This window comes from Eleutherodactylus coqui, chromosome 2, assembly GCF_035609145.1.
Source record: "Eleutherodactylus coqui strain aEleCoq1 chromosome 2, aEleCoq1.hap1, whole genome shotgun sequence".
Classification (NCBI taxonomy): Eukaryota; Metazoa; Chordata; class Amphibia; order Anura; family Eleutherodactylidae; genus Eleutherodactylus; species Eleutherodactylus coqui.
Genome location: NC_089838.1, coordinates 321,358,382 through 321,383,228, shown reverse-complemented (window position 1 = coordinate 321,383,228; position 24,847 = coordinate 321,358,382). Strand labels below are relative to the sequence as shown.

At 47.5% G+C, this 24,847-nt stretch overlaps 40 non-coding genes across 40 annotated transcripts; all 40 read left to right on the top strand.

Moving 5' to 3' along the window:
- The first annotated feature begins 212 nt into the window (after positions 1 to 212).
- On the top strand, positions 213 to 287 carry TRNAI-AAU (transfer RNA isoleucine (anticodon AAU)). The gene has a single exon. It is a non-coding gene; the product is annotated as a tRNA-Ile (tRNA).
- A 312-nt stretch (positions 288 to 599) lies between these two features.
- Positions 600 to 674, top strand: TRNAI-AAU (transfer RNA isoleucine (anticodon AAU)). The gene has a single exon. It is a non-coding gene; the product is annotated as a tRNA-Ile (tRNA).
- A 699-nt stretch (positions 675 to 1,373) lies between these two features.
- On the top strand, positions 1,374 to 1,448 carry TRNAI-AAU (transfer RNA isoleucine (anticodon AAU)). The gene has a single exon. It is a non-coding gene; the product is annotated as a tRNA-Ile (tRNA).
- Positions 1,449 to 1,760: 312 nt separating this feature from the next.
- Positions 1,761 to 1,835, top strand: TRNAI-AAU (transfer RNA isoleucine (anticodon AAU)). Its single transcript has one exon. It is a non-coding gene; the product is annotated as a tRNA-Ile (tRNA).
- Positions 1,836 to 2,147: 312 nt separating this feature from the next.
- On the top strand, positions 2,148 to 2,222 carry TRNAI-AAU (transfer RNA isoleucine (anticodon AAU)). The gene has a single exon. It is a non-coding gene; the product is annotated as a tRNA-Ile (tRNA).
- A 1,473-nt stretch (positions 2,223 to 3,695) lies between these two features.
- On the top strand, positions 3,696 to 3,770 carry TRNAI-AAU (transfer RNA isoleucine (anticodon AAU)). Its single transcript has one exon. It is a non-coding gene; the product is annotated as a tRNA-Ile (tRNA).
- A 699-nt stretch (positions 3,771 to 4,469) lies between these two features.
- Positions 4,470 to 4,544, top strand: TRNAI-AAU (transfer RNA isoleucine (anticodon AAU)). The gene has a single exon. It is a non-coding gene; the product is annotated as a tRNA-Ile (tRNA).
- Positions 4,545 to 4,856: 312 nt separating this feature from the next.
- TRNAI-AAU (transfer RNA isoleucine (anticodon AAU)) lies at positions 4,857 to 4,931 on the top strand. The gene has a single exon. It is a non-coding gene; the product is annotated as a tRNA-Ile (tRNA).
- Positions 4,932 to 5,243: 312 nt separating this feature from the next.
- Positions 5,244 to 5,318, top strand: TRNAI-AAU (transfer RNA isoleucine (anticodon AAU)). Its single transcript has one exon. It is a non-coding gene; the product is annotated as a tRNA-Ile (tRNA).
- Positions 5,319 to 5,630: 312 nt separating this feature from the next.
- On the top strand, positions 5,631 to 5,705 carry TRNAI-AAU (transfer RNA isoleucine (anticodon AAU)). The gene has a single exon. It is a non-coding gene; the product is annotated as a tRNA-Ile (tRNA).
- A 312-nt stretch (positions 5,706 to 6,017) lies between these two features.
- TRNAI-AAU (transfer RNA isoleucine (anticodon AAU)) lies at positions 6,018 to 6,092 on the top strand. The gene has a single exon. It is a non-coding gene; the product is annotated as a tRNA-Ile (tRNA).
- Positions 6,093 to 6,784: 692 nt separating this feature from the next.
- TRNAI-AAU (transfer RNA isoleucine (anticodon AAU)) lies at positions 6,785 to 6,859 on the top strand. The gene has a single exon. It is a non-coding gene; the product is annotated as a tRNA-Ile (tRNA).
- Positions 6,860 to 7,171: 312 nt separating this feature from the next.
- TRNAI-AAU (transfer RNA isoleucine (anticodon AAU)) lies at positions 7,172 to 7,246 on the top strand. The gene has a single exon. It is a non-coding gene; the product is annotated as a tRNA-Ile (tRNA).
- A 699-nt stretch (positions 7,247 to 7,945) lies between these two features.
- Positions 7,946 to 8,020, top strand: TRNAI-AAU (transfer RNA isoleucine (anticodon AAU)). The gene has a single exon. It is a non-coding gene; the product is annotated as a tRNA-Ile (tRNA).
- Positions 8,021 to 8,332: 312 nt separating this feature from the next.
- Positions 8,333 to 8,407, top strand: TRNAI-AAU (transfer RNA isoleucine (anticodon AAU)). Its single transcript has one exon. It is a non-coding gene; the product is annotated as a tRNA-Ile (tRNA).
- Positions 8,408 to 9,880: 1,473 nt separating this feature from the next.
- On the top strand, positions 9,881 to 9,955 carry TRNAI-AAU (transfer RNA isoleucine (anticodon AAU)). Its single transcript has one exon. It is a non-coding gene; the product is annotated as a tRNA-Ile (tRNA).
- Positions 9,956 to 11,041: 1,086 nt separating this feature from the next.
- On the top strand, positions 11,042 to 11,116 carry TRNAI-AAU (transfer RNA isoleucine (anticodon AAU)). The gene has a single exon. It is a non-coding gene; the product is annotated as a tRNA-Ile (tRNA).
- Positions 11,117 to 11,428: 312 nt separating this feature from the next.
- TRNAI-AAU (transfer RNA isoleucine (anticodon AAU)) lies at positions 11,429 to 11,503 on the top strand. The gene has a single exon. It is a non-coding gene; the product is annotated as a tRNA-Ile (tRNA).
- Positions 11,504 to 11,815: 312 nt separating this feature from the next.
- Positions 11,816 to 11,890, top strand: TRNAI-AAU (transfer RNA isoleucine (anticodon AAU)). The gene has a single exon. It is a non-coding gene; the product is annotated as a tRNA-Ile (tRNA).
- A 312-nt stretch (positions 11,891 to 12,202) lies between these two features.
- TRNAI-AAU (transfer RNA isoleucine (anticodon AAU)) lies at positions 12,203 to 12,277 on the top strand. The gene has a single exon. It is a non-coding gene; the product is annotated as a tRNA-Ile (tRNA).
- A 699-nt stretch (positions 12,278 to 12,976) lies between these two features.
- Positions 12,977 to 13,051, top strand: TRNAI-AAU (transfer RNA isoleucine (anticodon AAU)). Its single transcript has one exon. It is a non-coding gene; the product is annotated as a tRNA-Ile (tRNA).
- Positions 13,052 to 13,363: 312 nt separating this feature from the next.
- Positions 13,364 to 13,438, top strand: TRNAI-AAU (transfer RNA isoleucine (anticodon AAU)). Its single transcript has one exon. It is a non-coding gene; the product is annotated as a tRNA-Ile (tRNA).
- A 1,086-nt stretch (positions 13,439 to 14,524) lies between these two features.
- On the top strand, positions 14,525 to 14,599 carry TRNAI-AAU (transfer RNA isoleucine (anticodon AAU)). Its single transcript has one exon. It is a non-coding gene; the product is annotated as a tRNA-Ile (tRNA).
- A 699-nt stretch (positions 14,600 to 15,298) lies between these two features.
- TRNAI-AAU (transfer RNA isoleucine (anticodon AAU)) lies at positions 15,299 to 15,373 on the top strand. The gene has a single exon. It is a non-coding gene; the product is annotated as a tRNA-Ile (tRNA).
- A 312-nt stretch (positions 15,374 to 15,685) lies between these two features.
- TRNAI-AAU (transfer RNA isoleucine (anticodon AAU)) lies at positions 15,686 to 15,760 on the top strand. The gene has a single exon. It is a non-coding gene; the product is annotated as a tRNA-Ile (tRNA).
- A 1,086-nt stretch (positions 15,761 to 16,846) lies between these two features.
- TRNAI-AAU (transfer RNA isoleucine (anticodon AAU)) lies at positions 16,847 to 16,921 on the top strand. Its single transcript has one exon. It is a non-coding gene; the product is annotated as a tRNA-Ile (tRNA).
- Positions 16,922 to 17,621: 700 nt separating this feature from the next.
- Positions 17,622 to 17,696, top strand: TRNAI-AAU (transfer RNA isoleucine (anticodon AAU)). Its single transcript has one exon. It is a non-coding gene; the product is annotated as a tRNA-Ile (tRNA).
- Positions 17,697 to 18,008: 312 nt separating this feature from the next.
- Positions 18,009 to 18,083, top strand: TRNAI-AAU (transfer RNA isoleucine (anticodon AAU)). The gene has a single exon. It is a non-coding gene; the product is annotated as a tRNA-Ile (tRNA).
- A 312-nt stretch (positions 18,084 to 18,395) lies between these two features.
- On the top strand, positions 18,396 to 18,470 carry TRNAI-AAU (transfer RNA isoleucine (anticodon AAU)). Its single transcript has one exon. It is a non-coding gene; the product is annotated as a tRNA-Ile (tRNA).
- A 312-nt stretch (positions 18,471 to 18,782) lies between these two features.
- Positions 18,783 to 18,857, top strand: TRNAI-AAU (transfer RNA isoleucine (anticodon AAU)). The gene has a single exon. It is a non-coding gene; the product is annotated as a tRNA-Ile (tRNA).
- A 699-nt stretch (positions 18,858 to 19,556) lies between these two features.
- Positions 19,557 to 19,631, top strand: TRNAI-AAU (transfer RNA isoleucine (anticodon AAU)). Its single transcript has one exon. It is a non-coding gene; the product is annotated as a tRNA-Ile (tRNA).
- A 699-nt stretch (positions 19,632 to 20,330) lies between these two features.
- Positions 20,331 to 20,405, top strand: TRNAI-AAU (transfer RNA isoleucine (anticodon AAU)). The gene has a single exon. It is a non-coding gene; the product is annotated as a tRNA-Ile (tRNA).
- Positions 20,406 to 20,717: 312 nt separating this feature from the next.
- TRNAI-AAU (transfer RNA isoleucine (anticodon AAU)) lies at positions 20,718 to 20,792 on the top strand. The gene has a single exon. It is a non-coding gene; the product is annotated as a tRNA-Ile (tRNA).
- Positions 20,793 to 21,490: 698 nt separating this feature from the next.
- Positions 21,491 to 21,565, top strand: TRNAI-AAU (transfer RNA isoleucine (anticodon AAU)). The gene has a single exon. It is a non-coding gene; the product is annotated as a tRNA-Ile (tRNA).
- A 312-nt stretch (positions 21,566 to 21,877) lies between these two features.
- TRNAI-AAU (transfer RNA isoleucine (anticodon AAU)) lies at positions 21,878 to 21,952 on the top strand. The gene has a single exon. It is a non-coding gene; the product is annotated as a tRNA-Ile (tRNA).
- Positions 21,953 to 22,651: 699 nt separating this feature from the next.
- TRNAI-AAU (transfer RNA isoleucine (anticodon AAU)) lies at positions 22,652 to 22,726 on the top strand. Its single transcript has one exon. It is a non-coding gene; the product is annotated as a tRNA-Ile (tRNA).
- A 312-nt stretch (positions 22,727 to 23,038) lies between these two features.
- TRNAI-AAU (transfer RNA isoleucine (anticodon AAU)) lies at positions 23,039 to 23,113 on the top strand. The gene has a single exon. It is a non-coding gene; the product is annotated as a tRNA-Ile (tRNA).
- Positions 23,114 to 23,812: 699 nt separating this feature from the next.
- Positions 23,813 to 23,887, top strand: TRNAI-AAU (transfer RNA isoleucine (anticodon AAU)). The gene has a single exon. It is a non-coding gene; the product is annotated as a tRNA-Ile (tRNA).
- Positions 23,888 to 24,199: 312 nt separating this feature from the next.
- On the top strand, positions 24,200 to 24,274 carry TRNAI-AAU (transfer RNA isoleucine (anticodon AAU)). The gene has a single exon. It is a non-coding gene; the product is annotated as a tRNA-Ile (tRNA).
- Positions 24,275 to 24,586: 312 nt separating this feature from the next.
- TRNAI-AAU (transfer RNA isoleucine (anticodon AAU)) lies at positions 24,587 to 24,661 on the top strand. The gene has a single exon. It is a non-coding gene; the product is annotated as a tRNA-Ile (tRNA).
- Positions 24,662 to 24,847: the final 186 nt, after the last annotated feature.

Genomic DNA, 24,847 nt, shown 5'->3' with positions numbered 1-24,847 from the left:
GCAAAATGTGCCATTCTGCCTCATGGCGCATTAGCTCAGTTGGGTTAGAATGTGGTGCTAATAGCTCCAAGTTCACTGGCCACGTTCTCCAGTATCCAAAGAGCCGTCAAGTTGTCTTTTATCAAAGTTTGCAAGCTTTTTTGATGTAGAAAAGGGAGCAGTGATGCATGTGTATGTGGATCAAAGAGGCCAAAAACACAGGCGCAAATCATGGCCGGTTAGCTCAGTTGGGTTAGAGCGTGGTGCTAATAACGCCAAGGTCACGGGTTCGATCCCCGTACGGGCCAGCTTACGTAGTGTCTGAAGAGCCGACAAGCTCTTCTTTGGAAAAGTTAGCAGCCTTTTTTCTTTTGAAAAGTGGAGCAATGAGGCATGTGGCTCAAAGAGGCAAAATGTGCCATTCTGCCTCATGGCGCATTAGCTCAGTTGGGTTAGAATGTGGTGCTAATAGCTCCAAGGCCACTGGCCACGTTCTCCAGTATCCAAAGAGCCGTCAAGTTGTCTTTTATCAAAGTTTGCAAGCTTTTTTGATGTAGAAAAGGGAGCAGTGATGCATGTGTATGTGGATCAAAGAGGCCAAAAACACAGGCACAAATCTTGGCCGGTTAGCTCAGTTGGGTTAGAGCGTGGTGCTAATAACGCCAAGGTCGCGGGTTCGATCCCCGTACGGGCCAGCTTACGTAGTGTCTGAAGAGCCGACAAGCTCTTCTTTGGAAAAGTTAGCAGCCTTTTTTCTTTTGAAAAGTGGAGCAATGAGGCATGTGGCTCAAAGAGGCAAAATGTGCCATTCTGCCTCATGGCGCATTAGCTCAGTTGGGTTAGAATGTGGTGCTAATAGCTCCAAGGCCACTGGCCACGTTCTCCAGTATCCAAAGAGCCATCAAGTTGTCTTTTATCAAAGTTTGCAAGCTTTTTTGATGTAGAAAAGGGAGCAGTGATGCATGTGTATGTGGATCAAAGAGGCCAAAAACACAGTCACAAATCTTGGCCGGTTAGCTCAGTTGGGTTAGAGCGTGGTGCTAATATCGCTAAGGTCGCGGGTTCGATCCCCGTACGGGCCAGCTTACGTAGTGTCTGAAGAGCCGACAAGCTCTTCTTTGGAAAAGTTAGCAGCCTTTTTTCTTTTGAAAAGTGGAGCAATGAGGCATGTGGCTCAAAGAGGCAAAATGTGCCATTCTGCCTCATGGCGCATTAGCTCAGTTGGGTTAGAATGTGGTGCTAATAGCTCCAAGGCCACTGGCCACGTTCTCCAGTATCCAAAGAGCCGTCAAGTTGTCTTTTATCAAAGTTTGCAAGCTTTTTTGATGTAGAAAAGGGAGCAGTGATGCATGTGTATGTGGATCAAAGAGGCCAAAAACACAGGCACAAATCATGGCCGGTTAGCTCAGTTGGGTTAGAGCGTGGTGCTAATAACGCCAAGGTCGCGGGTTCGATCCCCGTACGGGCCAGCTTACGTAGTGTCTGAAGAGCCGACAAGCTCTTCTTTGGAAAAGTTAGCAGCCTTTTTTCTTTTGAAAAGTGGAGCAATGAGGCATGTGGCTCAAAGAGGCAAAATGTGCCATTCTGCCTCATGGCGCATTAGCTCAGTTGGGTTAGAATGTGGTGCTAATAGCTCCAAGGCCACTGGCCACGTTCTCCAGTATCCAAAGAGCCATCAAGTTGTCTTTTATCAAAGTTTGCAAGCTTTTTTGATGTAGAAAAGGGAGCAGTGATGCATGTGTATGTGGATCAAAGAGGCCAAAAACACAGGCACAAATCATGGCCGGTTAGCTCAGTTGGGTTAGAGCGTGGTGCTAATAACGCCAAGGTCGCGGGTTCGATCCCCGTACGGGCCAGCTTACGTAGTGTCTGAAGAGCCGACAAGCTCTTCTTTGGAAAAGTTAGCAGCCTTTTTTCTTTTGAAAAGTGGAGCAATGAGGCATGTGGCTCAAAGAGGCAAAATGTGCCATTCTGCCTCATGGCGCATTAGCTCAGTTGGGTTAGAATGTGGTGCTAATAGCTCCAAGTTCACTGGCCACGTTCTCCAGTATCCAAAGAGCCGTCAAGTTGTCTTTTATCAAAGTTTGCAAGCTTTTTTGATGTAGAAAAGGGAGCAGTGATGCATGTGTATGTGGATCAAAGAGGCCAAAAACAAAGGTGCAAATCATGGCCGGTTAGCTCAGTTGGGTTAGAGCGTGGTGCTAATAACGCCAAGGTCACGGGTTCGATCCCCGTACGGGCCAGCTTACGTAGTGTCTGAAGAGCCGACAAGCTCTTCTTTGGAAAAGTTAGCAGCCTTTTTTCTTTTGAAAAGTGGAGCAATGAGGCATGTGGCTCAAAGAGGCAAAATGTGCCATTCTGCCTCATGGCGCATTAGCTCAGTTGGGTTAGAATGTGGTGCTAATAGCTCCAAGGCCACTGGCCACGTTCTCCAGTATCCAAAGAGCCGTCAAGTTGTCTTTTATCAAAGTTTGCAAGCTTTTTTGATGTAGAAAAGGGAGCAGTGATGCATGTGTATGTGGATCAAAGAGGCCAAAAACACAGGCACAAATCATGGCTGGTTAGCTCAGTTGGGTTAGAGCGTGGTGCTAATAACGCCAAGGTCACGGGTTCCATCCCCGTACGGGCCAGCTTACGTAGTGTCTGAAGAGCCGACAAGCTCTTCTTTGGAAAAGTTAGCAGCCTTTTTTCTTTTGAAAAGTGGAGCAATGAGGCATGTGGCTCAAAGAGGCAAAATGTGCCATTCTGCCTCATGGCGCATTAGCTCAGTTGGGTTAGAATGTGGTGCTAATAGCTCCAAGGCCACTGGCCACGTTCTCCAGTATCCAAAGAGCCGTCAAGTTGTCTTTTATCAAAGTTTGCAAGCTTTTTTGATGTAGAAAAGGGAGCAGTGATGCATGTGTATGTGGATCAAAGAGGCCAAAAACACAGGCACAAATCATGGCCGGTTAGCTCAGTTGGGTTAGAGCGTGGTGCTAATAACGCCAAGGTCGCGGGTTCGATCCCTGTACGGGCCAGCTTACGTAGTGTCTGAAGAGCCGACAAGCTCTTCTTTGGAAAAGTTAGCAGCCTTTTTTCTTTTGAAAAGTGGAGCAATGAGGCATGTGGCTCAAAGAGGCAAAATGTGCCATTCTGCCTCATGGCGCATTAGCTCAGTTGGGTTAGAATGTGGTGCTAATAGCTCCAAGGCCACTGGCCACGTTCTCCAGTATCCAAAGAGCCGTCAAGTTGTCTTTTATCAAAGTTTGCAAGCTTTTTTGATGTAGAAAAGGGAGCAGTGATGCATGTGTATGTGGATCAAAGAGGCCAAAAACACAGGCACAAATCATGGCCGGTTAGCTCAGTTGGGTTAGAGCGTGGTGCTAATAACGCCAAGGTTGCGGGTTCGATCCCCGTACGGGCCAGCTTACGTAGTGTCTGAAGAGCCGACAAGCTCTTCTTTGGAAAAGTTAGCAGCCTTTTTTCTTTTGAAAAGTGGAGCAATGAGGCATGTGGCTCAAAGAGGCAAAATGTGCCATTCTGCCTCATGGCGCATTAGCTCAGTTGGGTTAGAATGTGGTGCTAATAGCTCCAAGGCAACTGGCCACGTTCTCCAGTATCCAAAGAGCCGTCAAGTTGTCTTTTATCAAAGTTTGCAAGCTTTTTTGATGTAGAAAAGGGAGCAGTGATGCATGTGTATGTGGATCAAAGAGGCCAAAAACACAGGCACAAATCATGGCCGGTTAGCTCAGTTGGGTTAGAGCGTGGTGCTAATAACGCCAAGGTCGCGGGTTCGATCCCCGTACGGGCCAGCTTACGTAGTGTCTGAAGAGCCGACAAGCTCTTCTTTGGAAAAGTTAGCAGCCTTTTTTCTTTTGAAAAGTGGAGCAATGAGGCATGTGGCTCAAAGAGGCAAAATGTGCCATTCTGCCTCATGGCGCATTAGCTCAGTTGGGTTAGAATGTGGTGCTAATAGCTCCAAGGCCACTGGCCACGTTCTCCAGTATCCAAAGAGCCGTCAAGTTGTCTTTTATCAAAGTTTGCAAGCTTTTTTGATGTAGAAAAGGGAGCAGTGATGCATGTGTATGTGGATCAAAGAGGCCAAAAACACAGGCACAAATCATGGCCGGTTAGCTCAGTTGGGTTAGAGTGTGGTGCTAATAACGCCAAGGTCGCGGGTTCGATCCCCGTACGGGCCAGCTTACGTAGTGTCTGAAGAGCCGACAAGCTCTTCTTTGGAAAAGTTAGCAGCCTTTTTTCTTTTGAAAAGTGGAGCAATGAGGCATGTGGCTCAAAGAGGCAAAATGTGCCATTCTGCCTCATGGCGCATTAGCTCAGTTGGGTTAGAATGTGGTGCTAATAGCTCCAAGGCCACTGGCCACGTTCTCCAGTATCCAAAGAGCCGTCAAGTTGTCTTTTATCAAAGTTTGCAAGCTTTTTTGATGTAGAAAAGGGAGCAGTGATGCATGTGTATGTGGATCAAAGAGGCCAAAAACACAGGCACAAATCATGGCCGGTTAGCTCAGTTGGGTTAGAGCGTGGTGCTAATAACGCCAAGGTCGCGGGTTCGATCCCCGTACGGGCCAGCTTACGTAGTGTCTGAAGAGCCGACAAGCTCTTCTTTGGAAAAGTTAGCAGCCTTTTTTCTTTTGAAAAGTGGAGCAATGAGGCATGTGGCTCAAAGAGGCAAAATGTGCCATTCTGCCTCATGGCGCATTAGCTCAGTTGGGTTAGAATGTGGTGCTAATAGCTCCAAGTTCACTGGCCACGTTCTCCAGTATCCAAAGAGCCGTCAAGTTGTCTTTTATCAAAGTTTGCAAGCTTTTTTGATGTAGAAAAGGGAGCAGTGATGCATGTGTATGTGGATCAAAGAGGCCAAAAACACAGGCGCAAACCATGGCCGGTTAGCTCAGTTGGGTTAGAGCGTGGTGCTAATAACGCCAAGGTCACGGGTTCGATCCCCGTACGGGCCAGCTTACGTAGTGTCTGAAGAGCCGACAAGCTCTTCTTTGGAAAAGTTAGCAGCCTTTTTTCTTTTGAAAAGTGGAGCAATGAGGCATGTGGCTCAAAGAGGCAAAATGTGCCATTCTGCCTCATGGCGCATTAGCTCAGTTGGGTTAGAATGTGGTGCTAATAGCTCCAAGGCCACTGGCCACGTTCTCCAGTATCCAAAGAGCCGTCAAGTTGTCTTTTATCAAAGTTTGCAAGCTTTTTTGATGTAGAAAAGGGAGCAGTGATGCATGTGTATGTGGATCAAAGAGGCCAAAAACACAGGCACAAATCATGGCCGGTTAGCTCAGTTGGGTTAGAGCGTGGTGCTAATAACGCCAAGGTCGCGGGTTCGATCCCCGTACGGGCCAGCTTACGTAGTGTCTGAAGAGCCGACAAGCTCTTCTTTGGAAAAGTTAGCAGCCTTTTTTCTTTTGAAAAGTGGAGCAATGAGGCATGTGGCTCAAAGAGGCAAAATGTGCCATTCTGCCTCATGGCGCATTAGCTCAGTTGGGTTAGAATGTGGTGCTAATAGCTCCAAGTTCACTGGCCACGTTCTCCAGTATCCAAAGAGCCGTCAAGTTGTCTTTTATCAAAGTTTGCAAGCTTTTTTGATGTAGAAAAGGGAGCAGTGATGCATGTGTATGTGGATCAAAGAGGCCAAAAACGCAGGCGCAAATCATGGCCGGTTAGCTCAGTTGGGTTAGAGCGTGGTGCTAATAACGCCAAGGTCACGGGTTCGATCCCCGTACGGGCCAGCTTACGTAGTGTCTGAAGAGCCGACAAGCTCTTCTTTGGAAAAGTTAGCAGCCTTTTTTCTTTTGAAAAGTGGAGCAATGAGGCATGTGGCTCAAAGAGGCAAAATGTGCCATTCTGCCTCATGGCGCATTAGCTCAGTTGGGTTAGAATGTGGTGCTAATAGCTCCAAGGCCACTGGCCACGTTCTCCAGTATCCAAAGAGCCGCCAAGTTGTCTTTTATCAAAGTTTGCAAGCTTTTTTGATGTAGAAAAGGGAGCAGTGATGCATGTGTATGTGGATCAAAGAGGCCAAAAACACAGGCACAAATCTTGGCCGGTTAGCTCAGTTGGGTTAGAGCGTGGTGCTAATAACGCCAAGGTCGCGGGTTCGATCCCCGTACGGGCCAGCTTACGTAGTGTCTGAAGAGCCGACAAGCTCTTCTTTGGAAAAGTTAGCAGCCTTTTTTCTTTTGAAAAGTGGAGCAATGAGGCATGTGGCTCAAAGAGGCAAAATGTGCCATTCTGCCTCATTAGCTCAGTTGGGTTAGAATGTGGTGCTAATAGCTCCAAGGCCACTGGCCACGTTCTCCAGTATCCAAAGAGCCATCAAGTTGTCTTTTATCAAAGTTTGCAAGCTTTTTTGATGTAGAAAAGGGAGCAGTGATGCATGTGTATGTGGATCAAAGAGGCCAAAAACACAGTCACAAATCTTGGCCGGTTAGCTCAGTTGGGTTAGAGCGTGGTGCTAATATCGCTAAGGTCGCGGGTTCGATCCCCGTACGGGCCAGCTTACGTAGTGTCTGAAGAGCCGACAAGCTCTTCTTTGGAAAAGTTAGCAGCCTTTTTTCTTTTGAAAAGTGGAGCAATGAGGCATGTGGCTCAAAGAGGCAAAATGTGCCATTCTGCCTCATGGCGCATTAGCTCAGTTGGGTTAGAATGTGGTGCTAATAGCTCCAAGGCCACTGGCCACGTTCTCCAGTATCCAAAGAGCCGTCAAGTTGTCTTTTATCAAAGTTTGCAAGCTTTTTTGATGTAGAAAAGGGAGCAGTGATGCATGTGTATGTGGATCAAAGAGGCCAAAAACACAGGCACAAATCATGGCCGGTTAGCTCAGTTGGGTTAGAGCGTGGTGCTAATAACGCCAAGGTCGCGGGTTCGATCCCCGTACGGGCCAGCTTACGTAGTGTCTGAAGAGCCGACAAGCTCTTCTTTGGAAAAGTTAGCAGCCTTTTTTCTTTTGAAAAGTGGAGCAATGAGGCATGTGGCTCAAAGAGGCAAAATGTGCCATTCTGCCTCATGGCGCATTAGCTCAGTTGGGTTGGAATGTGGTGCTAATAGCTCCAAGTTCACTGGCCACGTTCTCCAGTATCCAAAGAGCCGTCAAGTTGTCTTTTATCAAAGTTTGCAAGCTTTTTTGATGTAGAAAAGGGAGCAGTGATGCATGTGTATGTGGATCAAAGAGGCCAAAAACAAAGGCGCAAATCATGGCCGGTTAGCTCAGTTGGGTTAGAGCGTGGTGCTAATAACGCCAAGGTCACGGGTTCGATCCCCGTACGGGCCAGCTTACGTAGTGTCTGAAGAGCCGACAAGCTCTTCTTTGGAAAAGTTAGCAGCCTTTTTTCTTTTGAAAAGTGGAGCAATGAGGCATGTGGCTCAAAGAGGCAAAATGTGCCATTCTGCCTCATGGCGCATTAGCTCAGTTGGGTTAGAATGTGGTGCTAATAGCTACAAGGCCACTGGCCACGTTCTCCAGTATCCAAAGAGCCGTCAAGTTGTCTTTTATCAAAGTTTGCAAGCTTTTTTGATGTAGAAAAGGGAGCAGTGATGCATGTGTATGTGGATCAAAGAGGCCAAAAACACAGGCACAAATCATGGCTGGTTAGCTCAGTTGGGTTAGAGTGTGGTGCTAATAACGCCAAGGTCACGGGTTCCATCCCCGTACGGGCCAGCTTACGTAGTGTCTGAAGAGCCGACAAGCTCTTCTTTGGAAAAGTTAGCAGCCTTTTTTCTTTTGAAAAGTGGAGCAATGAGGCATGTGGCTCAAAGAGGCAAAATGTGCCATTCTGCCTCATGGCGCATTAGCTCAGTTGGGTTAGAATGTGGTGCTAATAGCTCCAAGGCCACTGGCCACGTTCTCCAGTATCCAAAGAGCCGTCAAGTTGTCTTTTATCAAAGTTTGCAAGCTTTTTTGATGTAGAAAAGGGAGCAGTGATGCATGTGTATGTGGATCAAAGAGGCCAAAAACACAGGCACAAATCATGGCCGGTTAGCTCAGTTGGGTTAGAGCGTGGTGCTAATAACGCCAAGGTCGCGGGTTCGATCCCCGTACGGGCCAGCTTACGTAGTGTCTGAAGAGCTGACAAGCTCTTCTTTGGAAAAGTTAGCAGCCTTTTTTCTTTTGAAAAGTGGAGCAATGAGGCATGTGGCTCAAAGAGGCAAAATGTGCCATTCTGCCTCATGGCGCATTAGCTCAGTTGGGTTAGAATGTGGTGCTAATAGCTCCAAGGCAACTGGCCACGTTCTCCAGTATCCAAAGAGCCGTCAAGTTGTCTTTTATCAAAGTTTGCAAGCTTTTTTGATGTAGAAAAGGGAGCAGTGATGCATGTGTATGTGGATCAAAGAGGCCAAAAACACAGGCACAAATCATGGCCGGTTAGCTCAGTTGGGTTAGAGCGTGGTGCTAATAACGCCAAGGTCGCGGGTTCGATCCCCGTACGGGCCAGCTTACGTAGTGTCTGAAGAGCCGACAAGCTCTTCTTTGGAAAAGTTAGCAGCCTTTTTTCTTTTGAAAAGTGGAGCAATGAGGCATGTGGCTCAAAGAGGCAAAATGTGCCATTCTGCCTCATGGCGCATTAGCTCAGTTGGGTTAGAATGTGGTGCTAATAGCTCCAAGGCCACTGGCCACGTTCTCCAGTATCCAAAGAGCCGTCAAGTTGTCTTTTATCAAAGTTTGCAAGCTTTTTTGATGTAGAAAAGGGAGCAGTGATGCATGTGTATGTGGATCAAAGAGGCCAAAAACACAGGCACAAATCATGGCCGGTTAGCTCAGTTGGGTTAGAGCGTGGTGCTAATAACGCCAAGGTTGCGGGTTCGATCCCCGTACGGGCCAGCTTACGTAGTGTCTGAAGAGCCGACAAGCTCTTCTTTGGAAAAGTTAGCAGCCTTTTTTCTTTTGAAAAGTGGAGCAATGAGGCATGTGGCTCAAAGAGGCAAAATGTGCCATTCTGCCTCATGGCGCATTAGCTCAGTTGGGTTAGAATGTGGTGCTAATAGCTCCAAGGCAACTGGCCACGTTCTCCAGTATCCAAAGAGCCGTCAAGTTGTCTTTTATCAAAGTTTGCAAGCTTTTTTGATGTAGAAAAGGGAGCAGTGATGCATGTGTATGTGGATCAAAGAGGCCAAAAACACAGGCACAAATCATGGCCGGTTAGCTCAGTTGGGTTAGAGCGTGGTGCTAATAACGCCAAGGTCGCGGGTTCGATCCCTGTACGGGCCAGCTTTCGTAGTGTCTGAAGAGCTGACAAGCTCTTCTTTGGAAAAGTTAGCAGCCTTTTTTCTTTTGAAAAGTGGAGCAATGAGGCATGTGGCTCAAAGAGGCAAAATGTGCCATTCTGCCTCATGGCGCATTAGCTCAGTTGGGTTAGAATGTGGTGCTAATAGCTCCAAGGCCACTGGCCACGTTCTCCAGTATCCAAAGAGCCGTCAAGTTGTCTTTTATCAAAGTTTGCAAGCTTTTTTGATGTAGAAAAGGGAGCAGTGATGCATGTGTATGTGGATCAAAGAGGCCAAAAACACAGGCACAAATCATGGCCGGTTAGCTCAGTTGGGTTAGAGTGTGGTGCTAATAACGCCAAGGTCGCGGGTTCGATCCCCGTACGGGCCAGCTTACGTAGTGTCTGAAGAGCCGACAAGCTCTTCTTTGGAAAAGTTAGCAGCCTTTTTTCTTTTGAAAAGTGGAGCAATGAGGCATGTGGCTCAAAGAGGCAAAATGTGCCATTCTGCCTCATGGCGCATTAGCTCAGTTGGGTTAGAATGTGGTGCTAATAGCTCCAAGGCCACTGGCCACGTTCTCCAGTATCCAAAGAGCCGTCAAGTTGTCTTTTATCAAAGTTTGCAAGCTTTTTTGATGTAGAAAAGGGAGCAGTGATGCATGTGTATGTGGATCAAAGAGGCCAAAAACACAGGCACAAATCATGGCCGGTTAGCTCAGTTGGGTTAGAGCGTGGTGCTAATAACGCCAAGGTCACGGGTTCGATCCCCGTACGGGCCAGCTTACGTAGTGTCTGAAGAGCCGACAAGCTCTTCTTTGGAAAAGTTAGCAGCCTTTTTTCTTTTGAAAAGTGGAGCAATGAGGCATGTGGCTCAAAGAGGCAAAATGTGCCATTCTGCCTCATGGCGCATTAGCTCAGTTGGGTTAGAATGTGGTGCTAATAGCTCCAAGGCAACTGGCCACGTTCTCCAGTATCCAAAGAGCCGTCAAGTTGTCTTTTATCAAAGTTTGCAAGCTTTTTTGATGTAGAAAAGGGACCAGTGATGCATGTGTATGTGGATCAAAGAGGCCAAAAACACAGGCACAAATCATGGCCGGTTAGCTCAGTTGGGTTAGAGCGTGGTGCTAATAACGCCAAGGTCGCGGGTTCGATCCCTGTACGGGCCAGCTTACGTAGTGTCTGAAGAGCCGACAAGCTCTTCTTTGGAAAAGTTAGCAGCCTTTTTTCTTTTGAAAAGTGGAGCAATGAGGCATGTGGCTCAAAGAGGCAAAATGTGCCATTCTGCCTCATGGCGCATTAGCTCAGTTGGGTTAGAATGTGGTGCTAATAGCTCCAAGGCCACTGGCCACGTTCTCCAGTATCCAAAGAGCCGTCAAGTTGTCTTTTATCAAAGTTTGCAAGCTTTTTTGATGTAGAAAAGGGAGCAGTGATGCATGTGTATGTTGATCAAAGAGGCCAAAAACACAGTCACAAATCATGGCCGGTTAGCTCAGTTGGGTTAGAGCATGGTGCTAATAATGCCAAGGTCGCGGGTTCGATCCCCATACGGGCCAGCTTACGTAGTGTCTGCAGAGCCGACAAGCTCTTCTTTGGAAAAGTTAGCAGCCTTTTTTCTTTTGAAAAGTGGAGCAATGAGGCATGTGGCTCAAAGAGGCAAAATGTGCCATTCTGCCTCATGGCGCATTAGCTCAGTTGGGTTAGAATGTGGTGCTAATAGCTCCAAGTTCACTGGCCACGTTCTCCAGTATCCAAAGAGCCGTCAAGTTGTCTTTTATCAAAGTTTGCAAGCTTTTTTGATGTAGAAAAGGGAGCAGTGATGCATGTGTATGTGGATCAAAGAGGCCAAAAACAAAGGCGCAAATCATGGCCGGTTAGCTCAGTTGGGTTAGAGCGTGGTGCTAATAACGCCAAGGTCACGGGTTCGATCCCCGTACGGGCCAGCTTACGTAGTGTCTGAAGAGCCGACAAGCTCTTCTTTGGAAAAGTTAGCAGCCTTTTTTCTTTTGAAAAGTGGAGCAATGAGGCATGTGGCTCAAAGAGGCAAAATGTGCCATTCTGCCTCATGGCGCATTAGCTCAGTTGGGTTAGAATGTGGTGCTAATAGCTCCAAGGCCACTGGCCACGTTCTCCAGTATCCAAAGAGCCGTCAAGTTGTCTTTTATCAAAGTTTGCAAGCTTTTTTGATGTAGAAAAGGGAGCAGTGATGCATGTGTATGTGGATCAAAGAGGCCAAAAACACAGGCACAAATCATGGCTGGTTAGCTCAGTTGGGTTAGAGCGTGGTGCTAATAACGCCAAGGTCACGGGTTCGATCCCCGTACGGGCCAGCTTACGTAGTGTCTGAAGAGCCGACAAGCTCTTCTTTGGAAAAGTTAGCAGCCTTTTTTCTTTTGAAAAGTGGAGCAATGAGGCATGTGGCTCAAAGAGGCAAAATGTGCCATTCTGCCTCATGGCGCATTAGCTCAGTTGGGTTAGAGGGTGGTGCTAATAGCTCCAAGGCCACTGGCCACGTTCTCCAGTATCCAAAGAGCCGTCAAGTTGTCTTTTATCAAAGTTTGCAAGCTTTTTTGATGTAGAAAAGGGAGCAGTGATGCATGTGTATGTGGATCAAAGAGGCCAAAAACACAGGCACAAATCATGGCCGGTTAGCTCAGTTGGGTTAGAGCGTGGTGCTAATAACGCCAAGGTCGCGGGTTCGATCCCCGTACGGGCCAGCTTACGTAGTGTCTGAAGAGCCGACAAGCTCTTCTTTGGAAAAGTTAGCAGCCTTTTTTCTTTTGAAAAGTGGAGCAATGAGGCATGTGGCTCAAAGAGGCAAAATGTGCCATTCTGCCTCATGGCGCATTAGCTCAGTTGGGTTAGAATGTGCTGCTAATAGCTCCAAGGCAACTGGCCACGTTCTCCAGTATCCAAAGAGCCGTCAAGTTGTCTTTTATCAAAGTTTGCAAGCTTTTTTGATGTAGAAAAGGGAGCAGTGATGCATGTGTATGTGGATCAAAGAGGCCAAAAACACAGGCACAAATCATGGCCGGTTAGCTCAGTTGGGTTAGAGCGTGGTGCTAATAACGCCAAGGTCGCGGGTTCGATCCCCGTACGGGCCAGCTTACGTAGTGTCTGAAGAGCCGACAAGCTCTTCTTTGGAAAAGTTAGCAGCCTTTTTTCTTTTGAAAAGTGGAGCAATGAGGCATGTGGCTCAAAGAGGCAAAATGTGCCATTCTGCCTCATGGCGCATTAGCTCAGTTGGGTTAGAATGTGGTGCTAATAGCTCCAAGGCCACTGGCCACGTTCTCCAGTATCCAAAGAGCCGTCAAGTTGTCTTTTATCAAAGTTTGCAAGCTTTTTTGATGTAGAAAAGGGAGCAGTGATGCATGTGTATGTGGATCAAAGAGGCCAAAAACACAGGCACAAATCATGGCCGGTTAGCTCAGTTGGGTTAGAGTGTGGTGCTAATAACGCCAAGGTCGCGGGTTCGATCCCCGTACGGGCCAGCTTACGTAGTGTCTGAAGAGCCGACAAGCTCTTCTTTGGAAAAGTTAGCAGCCTTTTTTCTTTTGAAAAGTGGAGCAATGAGGCATGTGGCTCAAAGAGGCAAAATGTGCCATTCTGCCTCATGGCGCATTAGCTCAGTTGGGTTAGAATGTGGTGCTAATAGCTCCAAGGCCACTGGCCACGTTCTCCAGTATCCAAAGAGCCGTCAAGTTGTCTTTTATCAAAGTTTGCAAGCTTTTTTGATGTAGAAAAGGGAGCAGTGATGCATGTGTATGTGGATCAAAGAGGCCAAAAACACAGGCACAAATCATGGCCGGTTAGCTCAGTTGGGTTAGAGCGTGGTGCTAATAACGCCAAGGTCACGGGTTCGATCCCCGTACGGGCCAGCTTACGTAGTGTCTGAAGAGCCGACAAGCTCTTCTTTGGAAAAGTTAGCAGCCTTTTTTCTTTTGAAAAGTGGAGCAATGAGGCATGTGGCTCAAAGAGGCAAAATGTGCCATTCTGCCTCATGGCGCATTAGCTCAGTTGGGTTAGAATGTGGTGCTAATAGCTCCAAGGCAACTGGCCACGTTCTCCAGTATCCAAAGAGCCGTCAAGTTGTCTTTTATCAAAGTTTGCAAGCTTTTTTGATGTAGAAAAGGGAGCAGTGATGCATGTGTATGTGGATCAAAGAGGCCAAAAACAAAGGCGCAAATCATGGCCGGTTAGCTCAGTTGGGTTAGAGCGTGGTGCTAATAACGCCAAGGTCACGGGTTCGATCCCCGTACGGGCCAGCTTACGTAGTGTCTGAAGAGCCGACAAGCTCTTCTTTGGAAAAGTTAGCAGCCTTTTTTCTTTTGAAAAGTGGAGCAATGAGGCATGTGGCTCAAAGAGGCAAAATGTGCCATTCTGCCTCATGGCGCATTAGCTCAGTTGGGTTAGAATGTGGTGCTAATAGCTACAAGGCCACTGGCCACGTTCTCCAGTATCCAAAGAGCCGTCAAGTTGTCTTTTATCAAAGTTTGCAAGCTTTTTTGATGTAGAAAAGGGAGCAGTGATGCATGTGTATGTGGATCAAAGAGGCCAAAAACACAGGCACAAATCATGGCTGGTTAGCTCAGTTGGGTTAGAGTGTGGTGCTAATAACGCCAAGGTCACGGGTTCCATCCCCGTACGGGCCAGCTTACGTAGTGTCTGAAGAGCCGACAAGCTCTTCTTTGGAAAAGTTAGCAGCCTTTTTTCTTTTGAAAAGTGGAGCAATGAGGCATGTGGCTCAAAGAGGCAAAATGTGCCATTCTGCCTCATGGCGCATTAGCTCAGTTGGGTTAGAATGTGGTGCTAATAGCTCCAAGGCCACTGGCCACGTTCTCCAGTATCCAAAGAGCCGTCAAGTTGTCTTTTATCAAAGTTTGCAAGCTTTTTTGATGTAGAAAAGGGAGCAGTGATGCATGTGTATGTGGATCAAAGAGGCCAAAAACACAGGCACAAATCATGGCCGGTTAGCTCAGTTGGGTTAGAGTGTGGTGCTAATAACGCCAAGGTCGCGGGTTCGATCCCCGTACGGGCCAGCTTACGTAGTGTCTGAAGAGCCGACAAGCTCTTCTTTGGAAAAGTTAGCAGCCTTTTTTCTTTTGAAAAGTGGAGCAATGAGGCATGTGGCTCAAAGAGGCAAAATGTGCCATTCTGCCTCATGGCGCATTAGCTCAGTTGGGTTAGAATGTGGTGCTAATAGCTCCAAGGCCACTGGCCACGTTCTCCAGTATCCAAAGAGCCGTCAAGTTGTCTTTTATCAAAGTTTGCAAGCTTTTTTGATGTAGAAAAGGGAGCAGTGATGCATGTGTATGTGGATCAAAGAGGCCAAAAACACAGGCACAAATCATGGCCGGTTAGCTCAGTTGGGTTAGAGCGTGGTGCTAATAACGCCAAGGTCACGGGTTCGATCCCCGTACGGGCCAGCTTACGTAGTGTCTGAAGAGCCGACAAGCTCTTCTTTGGAAAAGTTAGCAGCCTTTTTTCTTTTGAAAAGTGGAGCAATGAGGCATGTGGCTCAAAGAGGCAAAATGTGCCATTCTGCCTCATGGCGCATTAGCTCAGTTGGGTTAGAATGTGGTGCTAATAGCTCCAAGGCAACTGGCCACGTTCTCCAGTATCCAAAGAGCCGTCAAGTTGTCTTTTATCAAAGTTTGCAAGCTTTTTTGATGTAGAAAAGGGAGCAGTGATGCATGTGTATGTGGATCAAAGAGGCCAAAAACACAGGCACAAATCATGGCCGGTTAGCTCAGTTGGGTTAGAGCGTGGTGCTAATAACGCCAAGGTCGCGGGTTCGATCCCTGTACGGGCCAGCTTACGTAGTGTCTGAAGAGCCGACAAGCTCTTCTTTGGAAAAGTTAGCAGCCTTTTTTCTTTTGAAAAGTGGAGCAATGAGGCATGTGGCTCAAAGAGGCAAAATGTGCCATTCTGCCTCCTGGCGCATTAGCTCAGTTGGGTTAGAATGTGGTGCTAATAGCTCCAAGGCCACTGGCCACGTTCTCCAGTATCCAAAGAGCCGTCAAGTTGTCTTTTATCAAAGTTTGCAAGCTTTTTTGATGTAGAAAAGGGAGCAGTGATGCATGTGTATGTGGATCAAAGAGGCCAAAAACACAGGCACAAATCATGGCCGGTTAGCTCAGTTGGGTTAGAGCGTGGTGCTAATAACGCCAAGGTCGCGGGTTCGATCCCCGTACGGGCCAGCTTACGTAGTGTCTGAAGAGCCGACAAGCTCTTCTTTGGAAAAGTTAGCAGCCTTTTTTCTTTTGAAAAGTGGAGCAATGAGGCATGTGGCTCAAAGAGGCAAAATGTGCCATTCTGCCTCATGGCGCATTAGCTCAGTTGGGTTAGAATGTGGTGCTAATAGCTCCAAGGCAACTGGCCACGTTCTCCAGTATCCAAAGAGCCGTCAAGTTGTCTTTTATCAAAGTTTGCAAGCTTTTTTGATGTAGAAAAGGGAGCAGTGATGCATGTGTATGTGGATCAAAGAGGCCAAAAACACAGGCGCAAATCATGGCCGGTTAGCTCAGTTGGGTTAGAGCGTGGTGCTAATAACGCCAAGGTCACGGGTTCGATCCCCGTACGGGCCAGCTTACGTAGTGTCTGAAGAGCCGACAAGCTCTTCTTTGGAAAAGTTAGCAGCCTTTTTTCTTTTGAAAAGTGGAGCAATGAGGCATGTGGCTCAAAGAGGCAAAATGTGCCATTCTGCCTCATGGCGCATTAGCTCAGTTGGGTTAGAATGTGGTGCTAATAGCTCCAAGGCCACTGGCCACGTTCTCCAGTATCCAAAGAGCCGTCAAGTTGTCTTTTATCAAAGTTTGCAAGCTTTTTTGATGTAGAAAAGGGAGCAGTGATGCATGTGTATGTGGATCAAAGAGGCCAAAAACACAGGCACAAATCTTGGTCGGTTAGCTCAGTTGGGTTAGAGCGTGGTGCTAATAACGCCAAGGTCGCGGGTTCGATCCCCGTACGGGCCAGCTTACGTAGTGTCTGAAGAGCCGACAAGCTCTTCTTTGGAAAAGTTAGCAGCCTTTTTTCTTTTGAAAAGTGGAGCAATGAGGCATGTGGCTCAAAGAGGCAAAATGTGCCATTCTGCCTCCTGGCGCATTAGCTCAGTTGGGTTAGAATGTGGTGCTAATAGCTCCAAGGCCACTGGCCACGTTCTCCAGTATCCAAAGAGCCGTCAAGTTGTCTTTTATCAAAGTTTGCAAGCTTTTTTGATGTAGAAAAGGGAGCAGTGATGCATGTGTATGTGGATCAAAGAGGCCAAAAACACAGGCACAAATCATGGCCGGTTAGCTCAGTTGGGTTAGAGCGTGGTGCTAATAACGCCAAGGTCGCGGGTTCGATGCCCGTACGGGCCAGCTTACGTAGTGTCTGAAGAGCCGACAAGCTGTTCTTTGGAAAAGTTAGCAGCCTTTTTTCTTTTGAAAAGTGGAGCAATGAGGCATGTGGCTCAAAGAGGCAAAATGTGCCATTCTGCCTCATGGCGCATTAGCTCAGTTGGGTTAGAATGTGGTGCTAATAGCTCCAAGGCAACTGGCCACGTTCTCCAGTATCCAAAGAGCCGTCAAGTTGTCTTTTATCAAAGTTTGCAAGCTTTTTTGATGTAGAAAAGGGAGCAGTGATGCATGTGTATGTGGATCAAAGAGGCCAAAAACACAGGCGCAAATCATGGCCGGTTAGCTCAGTTGGGTTAGAGCGTGGTGCTAATAACGCCAAGGTCACGGGTTCGATCCCCGTACGGGCCAGCTTACGTAGTGTCTGAAGAGCCGACAAGCTCTTCTTTGGAAAAGTTAGCAGCCTTTTTTCTTTTGAAAAGTGGAGCAATGAGGCATGTGGCTCAAAGAGGCAAAATGTGCCATTCTGCCTCATGGCGCATTAGCTCAGTTGGGTTAGAATGTGGTGCTAATAGCTCCAAGGCCACTGGCCACGTTCTCCAGTATCCAAAGAGCCGTCAAGTTGTCTTTTATCAAAGTTTGCAAGCTTTTTTGATGTAGAAAAGGGAGCAGTGATGCATGTGTATGTGGATCAAAGAGGCCAAAAACACAGGCACAAATCTTGGTCGGTTAGCTCAGTTGGGTTAGAGCGTGGTGCTAATAACGCCAAGGTCGCGGGTTCGATCCCCGTACGGGCCAGCTTACGTAGTGTCTGAAGAGCCGACAAGCTCTTCTTTGGAAAAGTTAGCAGCCTTTTTTCTTTTGAAAAGTGGAGCAATGAGGCATGTGGCTCAAAGAGGCAAAATGTGCCATTCTGCCTCATGGCGCATTAGCTCAGTTGGGTTAGAATGTGGTGCTAATAGCTCCAAGGCCACTGGCCACGTTCTCCAGTATCCAAAGAGCCGTCAAGTTGTCTTTTATCAAAGTTTGCAAGCTTTTTTGATGTAGAAAAGGGAGCAGTGATGCATGTGTATGTGGATCAAAAAGGGCCAAAAACACAGGCACAAATCATGGCCGGTTAGCTCAGTTGGGTTAGAGCGTGGTGCTAATAACGCCAAGGTCGCGGGTTCGATCCCCGTACGGGCCAGCTTACGTAGTGTCTGAAGAGCCGACAAGCTCTTCTTTGGAAAAGTTAGCAGCCTTTTTTCTTTTGAAAAGTGGAGCAATGAGGCATGTGGCTCAAAGAGGCAAAATGTGCCATTCTGCCTCATGGCGCATTAGCTCAGTTGGGTTAGAATGTGGTGCTAATAGCTCCAAGGCCACTGGCCACGTTCTCCAGTATCCAAAGAGCCGTCAAGTTGTCTTTTATCAAAGTTTGCAAGCTTTTTTGATGTAGAAAAGGGAGCAGTGATGCATGTGTATGTGGATCAAAGAGGCCAAAAACACAGGCACAAATCATGGCTGGTTAGCTCAGTTGGGCTAGAGCGTGGTGCTAATAACGCCAAGGTCACGGGTTCGATCCCCGTACGGGCCAGCTTACGTAGTGTCTGTAGAGCCGACAAGCTTTTCTTTGGAAAAGTTAGCAGCCTTTTTTCTTTTGAAAAGTGGAGCAATGAGGCATGTGGCTCAAAGAGGCAAAATGTGCCATTCTGCCTCATGGCGCATTAGCTCAGTTGGGTTAGAATGTGGTGCTAATAGCTCCAAGGCCACTGGCCACGTTCTCCAGTATCCAAAGAGCCGTCAAGTTGTCTTTTATCAAAGTTTGCAAGCTTTTTTGATGTAGAAAAGGGAGCAGTGATGCATGTGTATGTGGATCAAAGAGGCCAAAAACACAGGCACAAATCATGGCCGGTTAGCTCAGTTGGGTTAGAGCGTGGTGCTAATAACGCCAAGGTCGCGGGTTCGATCCCCGTACGGGCCAGCTTACGTAGTGTCTGAAGAGCCGACAAGCTCTTCTTTGGAAAAGTTAGCAGCCTTTTTTCTTTTGAAAAGTGGAGCAATGAGGCATGTGGCTCAAAGAGGCAAAATGTGCCATTCTGCCTCATGGCGCATTAGCTCAGTTGGGTTAGAATGTGGTGCTAATAGCTCCAAGGCAACTGGCCACGTTCTCCAGTATCCAAAGAGCCGTCAAGTTGTCTTTTATCAAAGTTTGCAAGCTTTTTTGATGTAGAAAAGGGAGCAGTGATGCATGTGTATGTGGATCAAAGAGGCCAAAAACACAGGCACAAATCATGGCCGGTTAGCTCAGTTGGGTTAGAGCGTGGTGCTAATAACGCCAAGGTCGCGGGTTCGATCCCCGTACGGGCCAGCTTACGTAGTGTCTGAAGAGCCGACAAGCTCTTCTTTGGAAAAGTTAGCAGCCTTTTTTCTTTTGAAAAGTGGAGCAATGAGGCATGTGGCTCAAAGAGGCAAAATGTGCCATTCTGCCTCATGGCGCATTAGCTCAGTTGGGTTAGAATGTGGTGCTAATAGCTCCAAGGCCACTGGCCACGTTCTCCAGTATCCAAAGAGCCGTCAAGTTGTCTTTTATCAAAGTTTGCAAGCTTTTTTGATGTAGAAAAGGGAGCAGTGATGCATGTGTATGTGGATCAAAGAGGCCAAAAACACAGGCACAAATCATGGCCGGTTAGCTCAGTTGGGTTAGAGTGTGGTGCTAATAACGCCAAGGTCGCGGGTTCGATCCCTGTACGGGCCAGCTTACGTAGTGTCTGAAGAGCCGACAAGCTCTTCTTTGGAAAAGTTAGCAGCCTTTTTTCTTTTGAAAAGTGGAGCAATGAGGCATGTGGCTCAAAGAGGCAAAATGTGCCATTCTGCCTCATGGCGCATTAGCTCAGTTGGGTTAGAATGTGGTGCTAATAGCTCCAAGGCCACTGGCCACGTTCTCCAGTATCCAAAGAGCCGTCAAGTTGTCTTTTATCAAAGTTTGCAAGCTTTTTTGATGTAGAAAAGGGAGCAGTGATGCATGTGTATGTGGATCAAAGAGGCCAAAAACACAGGCACAAATCATGGCCGGTTAGCTCAGTTGGGTTAGAGCGTGGTGCTAATAACGCCAAGGTCACGGGTTCGATCCCCGTACGGGCCAGCTTACGTAGTGTCTGAAGAGCCGACAAGCTCTTCTTTGGAAAAGTTAGCAGCCTTTTTTCTTTTGAAAAGTGGAGCAATGAGGCATGTGGCTCAAAGAGGCAAAATGTGCCATTCTGCCTCATGGCGCATTAGCTCAGTTGGGTTAGAATGTGGTGCTAATAGCTCCAAGGCAACTGGCCACGTTCTCCAGTATCCAAAGAGCCGTCAAGTTGTCTTTTATCAAAGTTTGCAAGCTTTTTTGATGTAGAAAAGGGACCAGTGATGCATGTGTATGTGGATCAAAGAGGCCAAAAACACGGGCACAAATCATGGCCGGTTAGCTCAGTTGGGTTAGAGCGTGGTGCTAATAACGCCAAGGTCGCGGGTTCGATCCCTGTACGGGCCAGCTTACGTAGTGTCTGAAGAGCCGACAAGCTCTTCTTTGGAAAAGTTAGCAGCCTTTTTTCTTTTGAAAAGTGGAGCAATGAGGCATGTGGCTCAAAGAGGCAAAATGTGCCATTCTGCCTCCTGGCGCATTAGCTCAGTTGGGTTAGAATGTGGTGCTAATAGCTCCAAGGCCACTGGCCACGTTCTCCAGTATCCAAAGAGCCGTCAAGTTGTCTTTTATCAAAGTTTGCAAGCTTTTTTGATGTAGAAAAGGGAGCAGTGATGCATGTGTATGTGGATCAAAGAGGCCAAAAACACAGGCACAAATCATGGCCGGTTAGCTCAGTTGGGTTAGAGCGTGGTGCTAATAACGCCAAGGTCGCGGGTTCGATCCCCGTACGGGCCAGCTTACGTAGTGTCTGAAGAGCCGACAAGCTCTTCTTTGGAAAAGTTAGCAGCCTTTTTTCTTTTGAAAAGTGGAGCAATGAGGCATGTGGCTCAAAGAGGCAAAATGTGCCATTCTGCCTCATGGCGCATTAGCTCAGTTGGGTTAGAATGTGGTGCTAATAGCTCCAAGGCAACTGGCCACGTTCTCCAGTATCCAAAGAGCTGTCAAGTTGTCTTTTATCAAAGTTTGCAAGCTTTTTTGATGTAGAAAAGGGAGCAGTGATGCATGTGTATGTGGATCAAAGAGGCCAAAAACACAGGCGCAAATCATGGCCGGTTAGCTCAGTTGGGTTAGAGCGTGGTGCTAATAACGCCAAGGTCACGGGTTCGATCCCCGTACGGGCCAGCTTACGTAGTGTCTGAAGAGCCGACAAGCTCTTCTTTGGAAAAGTTAGCAGCCTTTTTTCTTTTGAAAAGTGGAGCAATGAGGCATGTGGCTCAAAGAGGCAAAATGTGCCATTCTGCCTCATGGCGCATTAGCTCAGTTGGGTTAGAATGTGGTGCTAATAGCTCCAAGGCCACTGGCCACGTTCTCCAGTATCCAAAGAGCCGTCAAGTTGTCTTTTATCAAAGTTTGCAAGCTTTTTTGATGTAGAAAAGGGAGCAGTGATGCATGTGTATGTGGATCAAAGAGGCCAAAAACACAGGCGCAAATCATGGCCGGTTAGCTCAGTTGGGTTAGAGCGTGGTGCTAATAACGCCAAGGTCGCGGGTTCGATCCCCATACGGGCCAGCTTACGTAGTGTCTGAAGAGCCGACAAGCTCTTCTTTGGAAAAGTTAGCAGCCTTTTTTCTTTGAAAAGTGGAGCAATGAGGCATGTGGCTCAAAGAGGCAAAATGTGCCATTCTGCCTCATGGCGCATTAGCTCAGTTGGGTTAGAATGTGGTGCTAATAGCTCCAAGGCCACTGGCCACGTTCTCCAGTATCCAAAGAGCCGTCAAGTTGTCTTTTATCAAAGTTTGCAAGCTTTTTTGATGTAGAAAAGGGAGCAGTGATGCATGTGTATGTGGATCAAAGAGGCCAAAAACACAGGCGCAAATCATGGCCGGTTAGCTCAGTTGGGTTAGAGCGTGGTGCTAATAACGCCAAGGTCGCGGGTTCGATCCCCGTACGGGCCAGCTTACGTAGTGTCTGAAGAGCCGACAAGCTCTTCTTTGGAAAAGTTAGCAGCCTTTTTTCTTTTGAAAAGTGGAGCAATGAGGCATGTGGCTCAAAGAGGCAAAATGTGCCATTTTGCCTCATGGCGCATTAGCTCAGTTGGGTTAGAATGTGGTGCTAATAGCTCCAAGGCCACTGGCCACGTTCTCCAGTATCCAAAGAGCCGTCAAGTTGTCTTTTATCAAAGTTTGCAAGCTTTTTTGATGTAGAAAAGGGAGCAGTGATGCATGTGTATGTGGATCAAAGAGGCCAAAAACACAGGCGCAAATCATGGCCGGTTAGCTCAGTTGGGTTAGAGCGTGGTGCTAATAACGCCAAGGTCGCGGGTTCGATCCCCGTACGGGCCAGCTTACGTAGTGTCTGAAGAGCCGACAAGCTCTTCTTTGGAAAAGTTAGCAGCCTTTTTTCTTTTGAAAAGTGGAGCAATGAGGCATGTGGCTCAAAGAGGCAAAATGTGCCATTCTGCCTCATGGCGCATTAGCTCAGTTGGGTTAGAATGTGGTGCTAATAGCTCCAAGGCCACTGGCCACGTTCTCCAGTATCCAAAGAGCCGTCAAGTTGTCTTTTATCAAAGTTTGCAAGCTTTTTTGATGTAGAAAAGGGAGCAGTGATGCATGTGTATGTGGATCAAAGAGGCCAAAAACACAGGCGCAAATCATGGCCGGTTGGCTCAGTTGGGTTAGAGCGTGGTGCTAATAACGCCAAGGTCGCGGGTTCGATCCCCATACGGGCCAGATTACGTAGTGTCTGAAGAGCCGACAAGCTCTTCTTTGGATAAGTTAGCAGCCTTTTTTCTTTTGAAAAGTGGAGCAATGAGGCATGTGGCTCAAAGAGGCAAAATGTGCCATTCTGCCTCATGGCGCATTAGCTCAGTTGGGTTAGAATGTGGTGCTAATAGCTCCAAGGCCACTGGCCACGTTCTCCAGTATCCAAAGAGCCGTCAAGTTGTCTTTTATCAAAGTTTGCAAGCTTTTTTGATGTAGAAAAGGGAGCAGTGATGCATGTGTATGTGGATCAAAGAGGCCAAAAACACAGGCGCAAATCATGGCCGGTTAGCTCAGTTGGGTTAGAGCGTGGTGCTAATAACGCCAAGGTCGCGGGTTCGATCCCCGTACGGGCCAGCTTACGTAGTGTCTGAAGAGCCGACAAGCTCTTCTTTGGAAAAGTTAGCAGCCTTTTTTCTTTTGAAAAGTGGAGCAATGAGGCATGTGGCTCAAAGAGGCAAAATGTGCCATTCTGCCTCATGGCGCATTAGCTCAGTTGGGTTAGAATGTGGTGCTAATAGCTCCAAGGCCACTGGCCACGTTCTCCAGTATCCAAAGAGCCGTCAAGTTGTCTTTTATCAAAGTTTGCAACCTTTTTTGATGTAGAAAAGGGAGCAGTGATGCATGTGTATGTGGATCAAAGAGGCCAAAAACACAGGCGCAAATCATGGCCGGTTAGCTCAGTTGGGTTAGAGCGTGGTGCTAATAACGCCAAGGTCGCGGGTTCGATCCCCGTACGGGCCAGCTTACGTAGTGTCTGAAGAGCCGACAAGCTCTTCTTTGGAAAAGTTAGCAGCCTTTTTTCTTTTGAAAAGTGGAGCAATGAGGCATGTGGCTCAAAGAGGCAAAATGTGCCATTCTGCCTCATGGCGCATTAGCTCAGTTGGGTTAGAATGTGGTGCTAATAGCTCCAAGGCCACTGGCCACGTTCTCCAGTATCCAAAGAGCCGTCAAGTTGTCTTTTATCAAAGTTTGCAAGCTTTTTTGATGTAGAAAAGGGAGCAGTGATGCATGTGTATGTGGATCAAAGAGGCCAAAAACACAGGCGCAAATCATAGCCGGTTAGCTCAGTTGGGTTAGAGCGTGGTGCTAATAACGCCAAGGTCACGGGTTCGATCCCCGTACGGGTCAGCTTACGTAGTGTCTGAAGAGCCGACAAGCTCTTCTTTGGAAAAGTTAGCAGCCTTTTTTCTTTTGAAAAGTGGAGCAATGAGGCATGTGGCTCAAAGAGGCAAAATGTGCCATTCTGCCTCATGGCGCATTAGCTCAGTTGGGTTAGAATGTGGTGCTAATAGCTCCAAGGCCACTGGCCACATTCTCCAGTATCCAAAGAGCCGTCAAGTTGTCTTTTATCAAAGTTTGCAAGCTTTTTTGATGTAGAAAAGGGAGCAGTGATGCATGTGTATGTGGATCAAAGAGGCCAAAAACACAGGCGCAAATCATGGCCGGTTAGCTCAGTTGGGTTAGAGCGTGGTGCTAATAACGCCAAGGTCGCGGGTTCGATCCCCGTACGGGCCAGCTTACGTAGTGTCTGAAGAGCCGACAAGCTCTTCTTTGGAAAAGTTAGCAGCCTTTTTTCTTTTGAAAAGTGGAGCAATGAGGCATGTGGCTCAAAGAGGCAAAATGTGCCATTCTGCCTCATGGCGCATTAGCTCAGTTGGGTTAGAATGTGGTGCTAATAGCTCCAAGGCCACTGGCCACGTTCTCCAGTATCCAAAGAGCCGTCAAGTTGTCTTTTATCAAAGTTTGCAAGCTTTTTTGATGTAGAAAAGGGAGCAGTGATGCATGTGTATGTGGATCAAAGATGCCAAAAACACAGGTGCAAATCATGGCCGGTTAGCTCAGTTGGGTTAGAGCGTGGTGCTAATAACGCCAAGGTCGCGGGTTCGATCCCCGTACGGGCCAGCTTACGTAGTGTCTGAAGAGCCGACAAGCTCTTCTTTGGAAAAGTTAGCAGCCTTTTTTCTTTTGAAAAGTGGAGCAATGAGGCATGTGGCTCAAAGAGGCAAAATGTGCCATTCTGCCTCATGGCGCATTAGCTCCGTTGGGTTAGAATGTGGTGCTAATAGCTCCAAGGCCACTGGCCACGTTCTACAGTATCCAAAGAGCCGTCAAGTTGTCTTTTATCAAAGTTTGCAAGCTTTTTTGATGTAGAAAAGGGAGCAGTGATGCATGTGTATGTGGATCAAAGAGGCCAAAAACACAGGCGCAAATCATGGCCGGTTAGCTCAGTTGGGTTAGAGCGTGGTGCTAATAACGCCAAGGTCGCGGGTTCGATCCCCGTACGGGCCAGCTTACGTAGTGTCTGAAGAGCCGACAAGCTCTTCTTTGGAAAAGTTAGCAGCCTTTTTTCTTTTGAAAAGTGGAGCAATGAGGCATGTGGCTCAAAGAGGCAAAATGTGCCATTCTGCCTCATGGCGCATTAGCTCAGTTGGGTTAGAATGTGGTGCTAATAGCTCCAAGGCCACTGGCCACGTT